At 36.0% G+C, this 15,350-nt stretch overlaps 1 pseudogene across 1 annotated transcript; it reads left to right on the top strand.

The window, feature by feature from the left end:
- The first annotated feature begins 5,018 nt into the window (after window positions 1–5,018).
- Window positions 5,019–14,045, top strand: LOC311304112 (sialic acid-binding Ig-like lectin 7; annotated as a pseudogene). Its single transcript has 9 exons — window positions 5,019–5,024; window positions 5,144–5,189; window positions 6,266–6,388; window positions 11,734–11,880; window positions 11,996–12,301; window positions 13,084–13,356; window positions 13,565–13,646; window positions 13,756–13,810; window positions 13,959–14,045. The product of its transcript is annotated as a sialic acid-binding Ig-like lectin 7 (transcript).
- Window positions 14,046–15,350: the final 1,305 nt, after the last annotated feature.

The raw sequence follows: 15,350 nt of genomic DNA, 5'->3' as shown, positions 1-15,350 counted from the left end.
GGCTCCCGGCAAACATGTGACTATGTTCGCTGGTGTCTCTATTTTCACGTTCCGTGTGATCGAATCACCAATTACTAGGGCACAATCAACAGAATTCTCAGTGGGTGTTTCACTGAGCGGGGCAAATCGATTTGTTGTGGTAATCGGAACGGAAGAGTGGTTTTTTGATCCGCGACTAGAGCGATCCCTCACTGTCACCCATTTGCCCGGCTGCTCAGGCACTACTTCAGCTGGAACCGAATCATGTAAAGAGTTCACTATGCTAGGCGCATCCAAAATAGTATCTAAAGCTCTAGCACTCTTACTATCCTCAATTAAAGTTTGGATGCGTGTCTCTAATTCTGAAATCTTCTCTGTCAGCCTAACTGTCTCCTTACATTTATCACATATAAATCCTACATTGCCAACAGAGAAGTCTATGCTAAACATGTGACATGAAGTGCAGGTGACAATAACAGGACAAGACATTACTCACCGTGTTTGTTGACTGATTATTACTTACCTGAGCTTTTATGAACTCAAAGGCGCGAGCGCGCGAGAGAAAAAATAAATAAATAAAACAGCTGAGCGCACGGGTGGCGCGTTAACAGGCTAGCAGTAGCGAATTAGCGTGTTGTGTTAGTAGTAACGGAAGCTAGCGATGTCAATCTGAGATGTTGGGTAAGCTGTATTTAGTATAAACAACTACAAATTGTAGTAAATGATGGTTCAAAACAAAGAAATACGAGGCTAAGACGGAGCTTACAGCACCGAGGCAAACACACTCACAGCAGGCAGCGAGGCAGACAGGAGCGTCCGCGCTGAAGTAAAAATTTACTCAAGTAAAAATCAGTCTTTTCAACTTTTACTTGTAACTGAGTAATATTTCACATAGTTTAATAATAATAATCAATGTCTGTGGTCAATTACAGATTTTTACTTAAGTTAAGTTAGCTGCTACTCAAATTCAATTCAAGTTTATTTCACATGCAATGAATGAATCAAATAAATTGGATCAGTCAGTCATTGTACAACATCACACCACAAAACATAGCAAATGAAAAATTAAAGCACTCACTTCCTCTTTCACCCATCATGTGCTTGCGAGCCATCGACATCCTCCTCCAAACTACAATAAAATCAATACAAAATACAACAATACAATACAATACAATACAAAAGAAAAATCTCCTCGGAAATACTCCCCTGAAAAAAATATCAAAAATTATATGACAGAAATTTTATGGCGCTTTCAAAAATGTAACTCTATAAAAAATATATATCCTCCGATGTCCTTCTAGAATAAAAGTCTCCTCTCAGAAATCCAGAAACAGCTTCAAAGTCTAAAGTTTCGCACAGAAATTCTCTGCAAAAGTCTGTTACTTCGCCTCGTCTCTCAACAGACAGAGAGCTCGGGGAGTGTAGATCGATGTATGCAGACTGCAGAATTCATAAGACGCGTCACTATAGCAACTAAAATTCGAATCATAGCATGATGCACGCCCATACTAGCGATCGGTTCAAGTGTAAATATTGGCAGAATTCATAAAACGCGTCGCTAACTATGGAAGTTTTTTCCTAACATATTTAAAATTAAAATTAAATTGCTTAAAAAGATCAAATAATAAATCAAAGTCTCAAAATGGCTGCACAAATTATAAATCAAATGCTCAAATGCAATTTTATTTCCTCATTCGGATTTGATTTTTAATTTTCATTATCAACCCAGTATAAACCTGTCATAATTAAATCTATAAGTCAATGCTCAAATCATAAATCAAATGCACATCGAAAATGGCAAATCAAATGCTTAAACGCGGCCCTACCGTAACGGTAGGCTACGTGTCAGGGATGATGGATGGGAGGAAGAGGCCAGGAGGGGCTGAAAAAGCTAGGTTGATAAAAAGAAAGGCATTGGAGGAGGATGCTGCCAAATGTGCCAAGCTTACAGATTTGTTTTCAAGAGGACAAACACAATTGGCAACAGGTAAAGAGAGATAGGTCTAGTAATGATTAGCATTAGCAACGTAATTATTCGGCTAATAGCCTACTGCAGTGGTTTTCAACCTCTCCTGCAGGGACCCCCTGACAGGCCATGTTTCTGTTTTAACCCTGAAATGGCACACCTGATTCAGTTAATTAAAGTCTTAATGAGTAGTTGACTAATTGATTAATTGACTAATTCCTACTCTTCCTACTCTAAAAACTACTCATTAATTGAATCAGGTGTGCCATTTCAGGGTTAAAACAGAAACATGGCCTGTCAGGGGGTCCCTGCAGGAGAGGTTGAAAACCACTGGCCTACTGTTGTAGCGGTGTCAACCTATTCACAAGCAAAATATAAAATTTAATTAAAATAATAGCCTTTTTGTATCACCCAATACATGGCGATTCATAGACTTTGCAAATATTATGCACTTTAATATTGATGATAACAAAACTCAAGATATGGAAAAATTTGCACTGTTGGTCACACTGGTCTACTTTATTTTTTCACCAGGATTTTTTTTTTGAAAAACATTTATTTTGTACAAAATAGCACATAGTCACACTTGGTGTTCCCGGTCAAAAATGATCACCCTACAAAAAATAGCTTATAAATCTCTCATTATACTATATTATCACCCAATATTGGATTCAATCTTTTTGTCAACTTGTTTTCTTTTAATTAGGACTGGTTTTATATTTCTATCTACTTTTATCTGAGAGTTTTTTTTTTTTTTTTAAGCATTATTTTTGAATTTTTTTGAATACAAATAAATCTGTAAACATTAGTTCAATATGCCTCTTTGTGGAATAGTGGGATATATTTCAAATGCTTACTTTCTTTTTTTCTTTCTTTCTGCTTTTGTTAATTTATCAACCTATCCTTGTGGAATAGTGGAATATTTTTTGTTAACTTCTCAGCTTAAGTGAATTATTATTTAACCTTTACATTATTTGTTGAACTATGGTATTAATAAAAACTACACAATAGTAAGAGCTGACCTGTTGCTTCATTTATCCAGTTTGGAAAAAGTGCTAATTTGGAATTCCACCATGGAAAAAGTGGGCCGGTCTTGGGCCTGAAACTCCCGGGCTGAAAAGTTCCCCCACTCCGGCCCTGTCTTCACCTTCACCAATGTCTTTAATGAGACATTTGTTAGATGAAGTGAACCACTAAAATATTTATCATGAATGTGTATTTTATATAATCAGTGTATTTTAGTCTGTTTTATATAGGCTAGGTCTAAATGGTTTAATTGCAGAGTTGTTAAGTATTTAAGTAATAGTACTTCATTAATGTATTATATTATTATTTACTATATGTTAAAACCGAATGCTTGTATGATTACTAAATTATGTTTACAAGAAAAACATAATACTTATTACTCCGTTTTACTCCAAAATTTCATGTAGACTTAATAGTACAACGTACATTATGTCAGACATTATGATCTTTCCTCAATGATTAAAAAAATAATAATTATTTATCCTAATGTGACTAACAAGCCAATCAATCATGCTTACATAAGTTTAACTTTTTTTAAACAGCCAATTAATTTTATTTTTGAGCAAGTAGTGTTTACTACGGAGCCCCTGAGGGGACCTTTGCAAAAAAAAAAAATTTTAAATACGGACGTTCGCGTGCGCACACGTTACAATTTCCGATTTGTTTAAAGTGTCATTACTACAAATGTGGGAAAAGGGATGAGATGAGAGTGTGCTTGGAGCATGCCTCCAGAGATTTGTCTTATTATAGGGAGTTTGCATTTGAGATTGTTTGTGGACTGTGCTTTACTGTAAGAAAAAAAGCATGTATATCACATAAATGAATATCAGGTCCCACATCATGGATTACATAATCAGAGAGTAGCCTATTTCTTTTCGTTTTGATTGTTTCGTTTAAAGACATTTCAAACTTTCTTCAGATGTATTTCTCATGTAGGCTATGTAAGGCATACACCGAGTATAGTTCACCGAAAAATGAAAATGATCCCATAATTTACTCACCCTCAAACCATCCTAGGTGTATATGACTTCTTTCAGAGTTATATATAAAAATATCCTGGCTCTTCCAATTCCTTTATAATGGAACTGAATGGTAACTTTGATTTTGACACTTCCTTCTGAAGTGAATGTGTTTTTGTAAGAAAAATATCCATATATACAGTATATATTTATAAATATCCAAGTATAATAACTGGCTTCCGGTAATGTCTGTATGCAAGTCTAGTTCCAGCAGAAGAGTGACCTCTGACCTGACCCCAAAGCTGTTGTCCCTTGAATATGTTGTTAATTTCTTTATCTTTATCAAAATTCTTTATTCACAAGCAAAAATGGCTCCTTTATTTTTCCTCTTTATCGTGCTGAATTTAACTCTTATTTCATCCATTAGACTTTACATAACAAAAATGTTTTAATGCATTATGACAATTTATTCAAAGATAGTATTTTACCTTATTATTGTGCTTTTCTTTTTTTCTGTGTAATTCCATATTTTTTATGTGCACAAATCGATGATATTTGTTTTCTGTTTTTTTCCTTATGATTGTCCATTTTAAGAGATACAACCATGCTTTCCCTGATCTTGTATGTATCTATAAGTTCAGCACAAAAAAAAAAAAAAAAAAAGAAATACAGTCATAAAGTAAAATCTTTATTGGTATGATCATTTACAGTATTTACAAACATATACTTTAAGTATCATAATATGCAAAATGTTACTTAGGTAAAGAGATATGAAAATATATAGAAATAAGGCAAATGCATATCAATGAAAAAATATATAACCAATAGAAATTATAATTAATATATAAATATTAAATAAAAATAAACAATCAATGAATGGATTTAAAAGACTGAATCTGGGATGGGATAGATAAAATGTGTTATTGTAAGCCTATATTATTGTATGTTCTTACGTATTCTTTTAGCATTAATTGATAATAACAAACTTCATTTGAATGCTGTCTCTGGTAAATTTTTTGTCATTCTTAATTGACAAAATATTAAATGATTAAAAATATCCATTTCTTATAATCCCAGGTTGCTATGTCATGCAGGTTTGTTTAAACATTAAACTCGTGGCCACACAAAATATAGATCTCATAGGATCTCGAGGCCACACGCCACAACATAAGGAACCCTTTACTTATAGGGTTAACCTTCTTTTAATGGCAAGATAGGTGTTGCTGAGAAAGTCTGTGTTTTTGTCTTTCTCTTACAAGGTATGTGAATCTCTTCTTCACCTTCACCAATGTCTTTAATGAGACATTTGTAAGATGAAGTAAACAGCTAAAATGTTTATCATGATGAATGTGTTTTTTATATGATCAGTGTATTTTAATATGTTGTGTATAGGTCTAAATGGTTTAATTGCATAGTTGAAAAGTATTTGTGGAGCGCTACTGTATATGATCATTTATAGCGGTTCTGTTTAGACCGAATACTTGCGATTACTCAATTGCATTTACAAGAAATATGCAACACTTATTACTCCATTACAGTTTCATGTAGACTTAAAAGTACAAAGTACATTATGTCAGTCATCATGACTTAAATCTTTCCACAATAATTAAAAAATAAAATGTGTTATTCTTTATTTTAATGTCACTAACAAGCCAATCAATCATGCTTACATAAGTTTTAGTTTTTATTTAAACAGCCAATGAATTATTTGCATAAAAAATATAAAACATTATAAAATCTCTATACTGTCTCTTAATTGTTTTCAAAAGTCAATTGAAAATCTAAGAAAAGTATACTTCTTTCTTGTAGTTTAAAAAACTTGGACTTTTTTTTACTTTCACTCAATTATTAATATTTTTATTTTTTTCCCTAGTTACTTAGACTTTTAATTGAGTAAATAAAAATGTATACAGTATCTGTACTTTAACTTTAGTACAGTTTCTCACTTCAAGTACATTTACACCCCTGTTTAATAGAGGTCTGTTTTTGTATGTTGCAAAGTAAGAGTCTGATTACCTTATTTTAATAAAAGCTGTATAATAAAGACCAAATTCATAGATGTAAAGATAAAGAAAGTTGAACATTAAATATGTTACATTTTATTTTAAATCAAGTATTCTGCCTTTTTGCCATGTTATTATTCTGATGCTGATTGAGTCAGTACTAAAGCATCTATCGTCATCAATCCACACTTGAGTTTCACCTCTGAAAACTGAAATGTAAATTAGGTCTATTTGTAAACTGAAACATAGTCAATAAAGAGTTTGTGTTTATGGCTAGAAATGCGCTTGTACATTTCTTTGTGTGCTTTAACAGTTTGTGCTGTGTGTTGTAGGTGTTTGCTGTAGAGATTTCAGCATCAGTCTGCCAGAGAAGATTGATGCTCTCAGTGGATCCTGTGTGATTATAAAGTGTACATTTGATATTCTTGATAAATGTGACAAAGACCTCACTGAGAGTGCTGCTATAGGAGTTTGGTTTAACAGGGGCGCAGATGGCACTGGGGACGGGGGGGACATGACCCCCCCAGATTTATAGTGACCCGATCCGTCCCCCGCCCTCACTATCACTACGAAAGGCGAAAAAAATCGGTAAAACACAGGATTAACCAGTATTTTCGCTGTGTAAGTTAAGTTACATTAGCCAAAGTAGTGTCCCGGCCCGCCGCTGCTTCAGAATCGGGTCGGGGCAGACGCAGGCTGACACACAATAATAATCTACACCGGTCAGCATTACTTTGTACCCACGTTCTCACTACACGCCATTCTTTTGTCAATAAACACACGATGCCACCGACGTTTACACTCACTCTTTGTGTGTGTGCTACGACTCCTGACACCGGGGTCCTATGAGGAGCTGGTAGCTGCCTCAATCGTGCCTGTAGGAGCGGTAACCATAGTGATCATATACAGTGATTTTCTGAACTGAAAAAAATCGACTGTATAAATGCCACATAAGGGCAATGAAGAGACAAAAAACAATCACTTCAAAAACCAAACAATGTAAGTATCCTATGCCAGTTGACTTTCCATGTGGTAGATTAGATTTGTTAAGGGAAATAGCTAGTCTGACAATAATGGCAAGATGGCATCTGCACTTAGCAAACACAGCAAAACTAAAACTAAACTAAATCAAACAATTTATCGTCGTCAGGAAACAATGTTTTATATTATCATTTAACCCATTGTACTGAATAAATTGACTGCAGGTACGTTCACCTTCATGTAAGCCACTATAAAAATAATTATAATAAGTAAATTTGTGTGGTGCAAGGTTTATGCAAACCACAAATAAAGGCCTACATAGACTTTTGACATCCTCTTATAGCAGGAAATCATGTTTTTTTATTTTTTTTATTGCATGGAGCAACAGAGGATATCTATTCTTAAATTATGGGCTATGAAAGACATTTCTTAAAATGTCATACATCATTTGAAAGATATTTCTAATCTATAAATTGCAACAAGCTTGTAATTAACACTTAAATTTGAAATTGAGTTATTCTTGGATATTTGAAATAGTAGTTTTAGCCATTAATACTCAGGAATATGTTGTATTTCGCATTGTTGTGAAATTCTATCGAGGTATAGAGATTAACTGAAATTATAAGATTTAAAATGTTGTCCTCCTGCCCTGCAGGCAATTTCTGATGACAGTAATGCTGGCCCTAGTCAGTCAAGTGAGGATCTGCAGGAGGGCAGCCACAGTAGAAAAAGACAGCATGAGGAAGGAGAGACAGTATAGAACTCATAATGATAGACTTTGTATGCTGAGATAAGCAAATGTTTAAATAAAACATGCTTTGCTGAAGACGTGAAGTTTTGGTGGGTGACTGGTGTAACCCACGATTCAGGTCAGTGTAACCGATAACTAATTTAAGTAGCTATGAATTAAAGCTGGCTATTATCAGAAGGTCTAGGTACGACTACGGAGCCTGAAATAGTAAAAGAGTTAGCAGAGAACAGACAACACAAATCAGGTAAATTTGAGAAATGTATTACACAAAATTGAAGACAGTTATTTACATTCCCTGCCTATCTAAGCCGGCTTCCTGAGTGCACAGTGCACAATAAAATCCCAAAATAAACAACTCAAACAAAATGGAAGAGTCCATGGAAGTCCTTGGTGTGTGTGTGTGTGTTTCTTGGAGTGTGTATGCTCTTTTCACTACCCGGGTAGGTTTACGTGTGTTCTTATCTGAGTTTCAAATGAAGGCACAGGATGATGATGGTTCCAAAGATGCCACGGCTGGCCACACCAGGCTCTTGGTTCGTTCACTTCTGTGGTTGGCTCGCCACTGACCACCAGGGTCAGATTCAGATGGTTTATCCCTTTCAAAAAAACCAATCTATACATACAGTACAGAATGCATTAGTTACTATGCCTCATTTCGGTTCAAATCTAATCAACTTTTCTCCATTCAAATGTCAAATCAAATATAACCAATTGTAAAGGATATAAATACTCTAATCATTATGTAAATGAATAGGTACACATCACACCACATAACATAAGTCAGTTCCAATGAACAACAATCAATCATGTACTTCCATCTCACAGTATAGATATAAAATCATGGGAATTCTGAAACCGGATATTTATGTTTTTTAACCTTTTAAATCTATTTAAGCATCTTAATAACATTGTAAACATCACATTTTAATATATTTATTCTTTTTAACAGTTAAGATGAACTTCTGCTCCTCATATACATATCAAATATGTATATTGGCAATTAAATGAACTAAATCGCCCTTATATGACATATGACAAACAAGAGGATAAACACTCCTCAATTAAATGACTTGTAAGTCAACAAAACAGGGTATAAAGTCACCTTTAGCCATGTGAATACCATCAAAGATCTGCTACAGTGGTGACTAGTCTAGCTGAGCTAGCAGCAGAGCTAAAATCAAAACACATTCACATTTGAATTGCCCGCGATTAGCACGCGGCTAGCGCGATTAACGATCTTTTACGAGCATCTCAAACAACATAAAACAATCTGAATCTGTGTCTATATGGTATCAAACAGCAAGAATCAGGGTCACAACTCCGATTGGTTTTAGAAGAACAGTATTTTGCACCATAATATGCAAGCTAGCACAGTCAGCATAACACTTAGTATTATCATCCTTACCGGAGATTTCTCGAGGAGATCACAAAGATATGCGGCTTAATTCTCGCTCAACTTTCAACCTAATGGACACACAATATTTTAATATTTAATAATATTTGGAGATTTATCTTTGAATTTGTTTCTGTCAGAGGATATTTTTCATACCAGTCCTTGTTGCTTTCTAGCAGCGTCTTCACCGGAGGAAAGGTGTATTGATTATTATTAAAAGATTCACTGGGGGTGTACGCGCCACCCTCTGGCGGAATAGAGGGTTGCACTCCAGTAACCTTGTGCGGGTTACACTGGCATACTAGTCAAATAACAGTCTGATCATGTTTTGCTATGGGTGATCAGGTAGGCCTTTGTTTAACTTTGTTCATTGTGGTTTATCCATGATTTCAAATAAGAATCCCCCAATTGCTTTTTAGTGGAAATCAATAACTCAAATTACACAAAGTAACTACTTGAGCACTAGTTAAAGTGCCCAAATTATGCAAAATAACGAATTGAGTTTAATTAATTTGCTGACAGCTTGGTCCCCCCCCAGTTAAAAAAATCCTATCTGCGCCACTGGGTTCAAAGATGGAAATAATGTGTTTAACTCTAGAGTTCACAGTTCTAATCACTTTAACCCATTCAGACCCTGCGTCCATTACAATGGACATCACATGTCAACCCCCCTTTTTTTTACTTCTGGAGCATTTCACCTAGTTTAAAGCCTGCAGTCCATTAGATTGGACGCTTGTCATCCAATCAAATGGTAGTAAAGCTTTGCATGTAGTAATTATAGAAAAAAAACACTACTTTGAAGAGAAGCATGTCAGCACTTCACTCCAAACACAGAAGCAAGCAACATTTTCTGTGGTTTTATTTACATTTGTTGATATGTTTGTCAGTATTTCATAGTTTGTATGTAAAATAGAAAGATTGAACTTATTAATTAAAGTTAAAAATCGATTGTAGAATTTCACATTTTAAATCAGGATTTTTTCAAATGTGTCTGTCCATTAGAATGGACAGTGGGTTCAAAAGCCTGTTACTGAAATCACATTCCAGTAATTGAAGTCCAGTAATGCTGATTGAAATTTCTTATATAAAAATCTATATCACAGTACCGATACATTTTTTTTTTACTTTTTCATATGCAGAATATATAGTTCTTGAAGTGCTTGAACATATAGCTGATGGAAGTATCTCAGATGTTGACTTTATGTGGAGTGATGATGAGGAAGATGGAGATGTAAGAAAAATATCCGTATTTAAAACTTTATAAAGTAAAATGACTAGCTTCCGGCCAAACGAAACATAGGATTTGACATAAATCTAAAGCGTAACTTGAAAATGAAATATTTTTTCTTACACGAACGCATCGATTCGCTTCAGAAGGCCTTTATTTACCCCCAAGAGCCATGGAGCACTTTTATCATGGATGGATGCACTTTTATGGACTTTCAAAACAGAAACAACCATTCCCTGCCATTATAAAGCTTGGAAGCCAGGATATTTTTTAATATAACTACAATTGTATTCGTCTGAAAGAAGAACGATGTCATATACACCTAGGATGGCTTGAGGGTGAGTAAATCATGGGCCAATTTAAATTTTTGGGTGAACTATCCCTTTATGGGTATAGTACACCCAAAAATTATATTTGTCATCACTTACTCATCCTCATGTTGTTCCAAATCTGTATGAGTTTCTTTATTCGGCTGAACACAAAAGAAGATATTTTGAAGAATGTTGGTAACTAGACAGTTGACAGTATAGCCATTGATTTCCATATTTTTTCCTACTATAGCCTATATTTCCTAATAACTACATATTATATTATTGTGATATAATATTATCATTATTAGTAATTATTTTGAAAATTATAATAACATTTATCAGTAATTTCTCAATATAGATATTACAACACCGTATAATTAATTACAGCAAAAGCAGATCAAATTACGAAATACAGTACAAATACAGTAAAGTACTATTTGGTAGTTTACAGTACTGATCTTGTGCACTGTAAAGTGAATTACAGTACAGTTACTGGAAATCGAAATACATGCATCATGCATGGCAACCGTGCTGCCAGTAATGTACTGTAGAAATACAAGAAAATCGCTAACAGAGAAATTGTTTCAAGGATGCACACAGGAAATTACTCTAACGTGAATTCGTTGATTGATTCCTATATTTATTTTGTTATGAATAAACAAATGTGCGATCTATAAAGCAAAAACCTTATACAATTAAAGTTCAAATGTTGTAATGTTCAAGTTTTTGATCTAAAAAAGAAAGATGCACAAAGAAAATGACTCTAACATGACCATATTGATTGATTCTAAGATATTTAGTTTATTACAAACAATGTGCAATCTGTAAAACAAAAACCTCAAAATTAAAGTTGAAATGGTATACTGTTGAAAAGTTTTTGACCTTGAGAAAAAGCTTTAAGTATATACTAACAATTTTTATGTTTATTATTTAATTTTATGTTGGTACATTTTTGTGAAGTACACCTGTTTTGACGTAACGTCCATTGAAATGGACAAAAAAAATTACAATTAAAGCAAAACATTTTTTTTAATTTTTTTATTTGGTCTCATTTATAGAAGCCTCATGAGCTGGGAAAATGTACTTTTATATTTTTCAGAAACCTAAAACATAATTCAGGTCTGAACGGGTTAAAGGGGCAACTGGAAAACTACATGAGAAGAACTGCACTACTATCTTTTATAATGTTAGTTCAAATCATAATGGCAAATATCACTTCAGGATTGAGAGTGGTGATCTGAAATACAGCTACAAACTAAACACCTCCACTGTAAATGTCTTTGGTGAGTGATTTGATTCCTTTTTATTTAAATGAATGTGTTAAAAATGAATATTTTAAATGTATTTTTCATGCCATGATTGTCAGTGTACTTAATCTTGTATTCGTGTGTATTTCAGAGTCTCCCCCCAAACCCACAGTGAAGCTGAATGAGGATCGGGATCAGGAGGTGTTGGAGGGGAGCTCTGTGAGTCTGCGCTGATCTGCTGAGACTCTCTGCTCCTCTCCTCCACCAACTCTCACATGGAGCTTCACTCCCAGAATCCCCCTCAGTGAGAGCAGCAGACAACAGGAGCTCCTCATCTCTGATCTGAACTTCACTGCTACTCACCGTCACCACAGAGTCACTTTCACCTGCACTATAACCTACCAGCTACAGGACAAGAACAAAACAGCACAGGACAACATCACATTACATGTTCAGTGTAAGTGATGCTTTGTATCAGTTTTGACTTGGTAATTATATTATTTGAAATTGTATTGTGTATTCCATCATTAACTTTCTATGGAACACAAAAAAGTTATTTAGCAGAATGCCCTGGCTGTTTTTTTCATACATCAGCAGTGAACTGGGGCTGCTCAGTTAAAAAAGACCAAAAATTCACATTAGATATATGGTCACATTTGAGGTGTTTGTTTCTTTGTTACAATTTTTTTTTTATGTTCGTGAATCGTTATTTATTTGCACTTATCCAGTAGTCAATGAATAACGCAAAGTTATAAGACTTTAAATAGAGTATACAAGTCCTTATTTTTTTCCTTATTGGAGCTTATCAGCCCCAGTTCCTATTCACTTTTATCTGGAAAAGTGCAGCCTGGACATTCTGCTTCTTTTTCTTTTACATGGGGGAAAATCAAGTGAGTTTGGAAGGACTATTTGAATGTCTGTTTTACTTGCTGATTTGCTTTACATTCATTTAAGTTAAAGGTTAAAGGTGTAAGATAAAAGGTCACACCGACTAGCATTGAATATGCTTCAACTAAAGTGCTAATGAATGTAAAGCATAATTTCACAATTTCTCATCTCATCTTGTTTCAATGACACACAAAATGCAACATCATTCTGAGTTGCCGTTTGCACAACATAGCATTGCATGCAAGCATAAATGGCATTAATTCAAAAGCAATCAGTGATTGCTATAGAAAGTTACTAAGAAAACGTTCCAGTTTTCCTGCTCAGACTTTTCTTGATCTTTCTCTCTATTAGATGCTCCTCAGATCTCCACTTCCTCAACTTATTTCTGTGAGGTTGATGGGAATCCCTCTCCTAAACTGGAGTGGCATCTGTCTGGACGTCCTGTCACGAATTCTTCAAACACGTTCATCAGTGAAGAGCGATTGAACGGCACAGGCTTGAGGAGCTCCATCACTCTACATCAGTCACTCTCACACACATCCACTCTGCAGTGTGTCGGCAGCAACACTCATGATACTGCAAGTCAACTGTTTAAACTGAATCTCTTCTCTCAAGAGGCTTCATGTAAATAAATATAAATCACGTATCCAGTTAATCTATTTCGATTGTTGAAATGGCAATGAATCACCTAACCTTTTCATTGCATTTTATTTAATGATTCAGTAGTTATTAAAGTGGTTATTCAGATGTGTTTGGTTATTTGCTTGATATCAGAACAGTTTGTTCTCTGTAATTAAGAGTTTTCATTAACTGTCTTTTGTTGTTTTAATAGGGTTCAACATTTACTCCTTCCTGATTGGTGTTGTTGTTGGGGCAGTTATGGTGATAATATGTGTTACTATGCTGCTTTACAAGTGAGTATAGACCATGCGATTGCGTGGAATGATATCAGACTGATAGTAAGGGTTGTGATGAATGAGGTACAAGTAGTTATATATTTTTATTTATGGATTATTTCTGTAGATGGATCTTCAGGACACAGAAGGGAGATAAAACAGGACTCGCCCGGACTGATGGGGTACGTTACAATATATCAAACACACACATGCTGTTAATTCTCATACATATCAACCTCACAAACATCAAAACACTTTTACATATAGTTACTCTCTCCACCAGTTTCTTGTTACAAGCTTTCCACTGATCATTCATTGTTCATCCATTAGGATGTTTCACTGGACAATGGTGGAGAGCCTTTTAATGTCAATAATGTCATGTCATCTGCTGGAGCCGCCAAACTGGGATCTTCCTAGGGATTTTAGCTCACTAGCTTTAGATATCAACATTTGCACATACAATGGCATGAGAATGTTGAACATCTTGATAAAGAAGTTTATTGCAGCATAGCAGTGACAAAGTACATGCAGCATTTTGGGTTCAACGGAGTCGGAATGAAGCCTGAACAATACAGGCTCTAACCTTTTATACTGTTTCTACACTAGTCTTCCCTCTCATCATGTAAACAAGGTTTCATTTTAAAAATGTAAATTAAGGACAACAATTGAAGTAATAACCTCCGATTCCCACATCATTGATGTTGGTACAAGTGTGATCTCCAAAGGGGTCGGGTGATAGGATTATACTCAGAAAGACACCACTAACATCAACCACAAAGTATCACAATGCTTTTGTCTCCTCTGTTGTTTCATTACTTCCATGTAGCCCACTGCTATCTGAACTCACACATGTAATACAATAAAACTGCACCTTTCTGTTGACACCTGTTCTCTTACGAGAGGTCTCTCGTACTGCGTAAGAGTATCTTACGCTAGGGGAAAATCCTTTTTCCGCGAGATATTGAAGCCAAAAATTATCCTTAATTTTGAACAATGTAAAACGCGTTGCGGCAGCATACAGACATAGGCAAGACGGCTCGCGCGCCTATTGGCTGTTCTGCGGCAACTGCAGCAGCCTATCGAGCGAGGCCTAGCGTGACGTCAGACCCAATGAGGGCGCTTCGCGCCCGCTGCGTCACGTCCCGCCGAAACGGGTGTGGCTTAGGCCTATAAATACAGCTCGCAGGCAGCTAATATCTGATTTTTCATCCTTCAAGCGAAGCACACTGGATCCGGAGAGAAGCCGCGCCGTCTGAAAAGGCCTTTTCAGCGGGACGAGTCGTCTGAAGTCGCTGGCCGTGCCGCCTTCCTGCTGCGCTATCCGGCGCATATATCCTTTCTTTCTCTGTGCTGTGTGTGTGTGCTCGCTGCTGCGACACACATTCTAAAAGAGCTAGCGTCTTTTTCAAGATGCCTTCCTGCGGCTCGTGCAGAGCCACACTCAGCGACGGGGACCGCCACATGATCTGCGTTTCCTGCCTGGGTGAGGATCATGCAGCTCTCGCGCTCGCTGACGGCGGCTGCCCTCATTGCGAGCTATTGCCCATGGCGACTCTGAGGACTCGCCTGGCATTCTTCGCCGAGACTGCACCCCCCCGCGCCGTGGTGCCGCGCCGTAAAAAGCACCGTGCTCAGCGGGTCCCGGAACCTTCTCCCAGCCGCCAAAGCTCGCCGGTTCGCCCGCCTGCTTCACCGGCTTCATCAGCTTCTTTTCCTGACGCA

The sequence above is a fragment of the Rutilus rutilus genome (genome assembly GCF_951802725.1).
Source record: "Rutilus rutilus genome assembly, chromosome: 14".
Taxonomy (NCBI): Eukaryota; Metazoa; Chordata; class Actinopteri; order Cypriniformes; family Leuciscidae; genus Rutilus; species Rutilus rutilus.
This window is presented reverse-complemented; position numbering and strand designations above follow the sequence as displayed.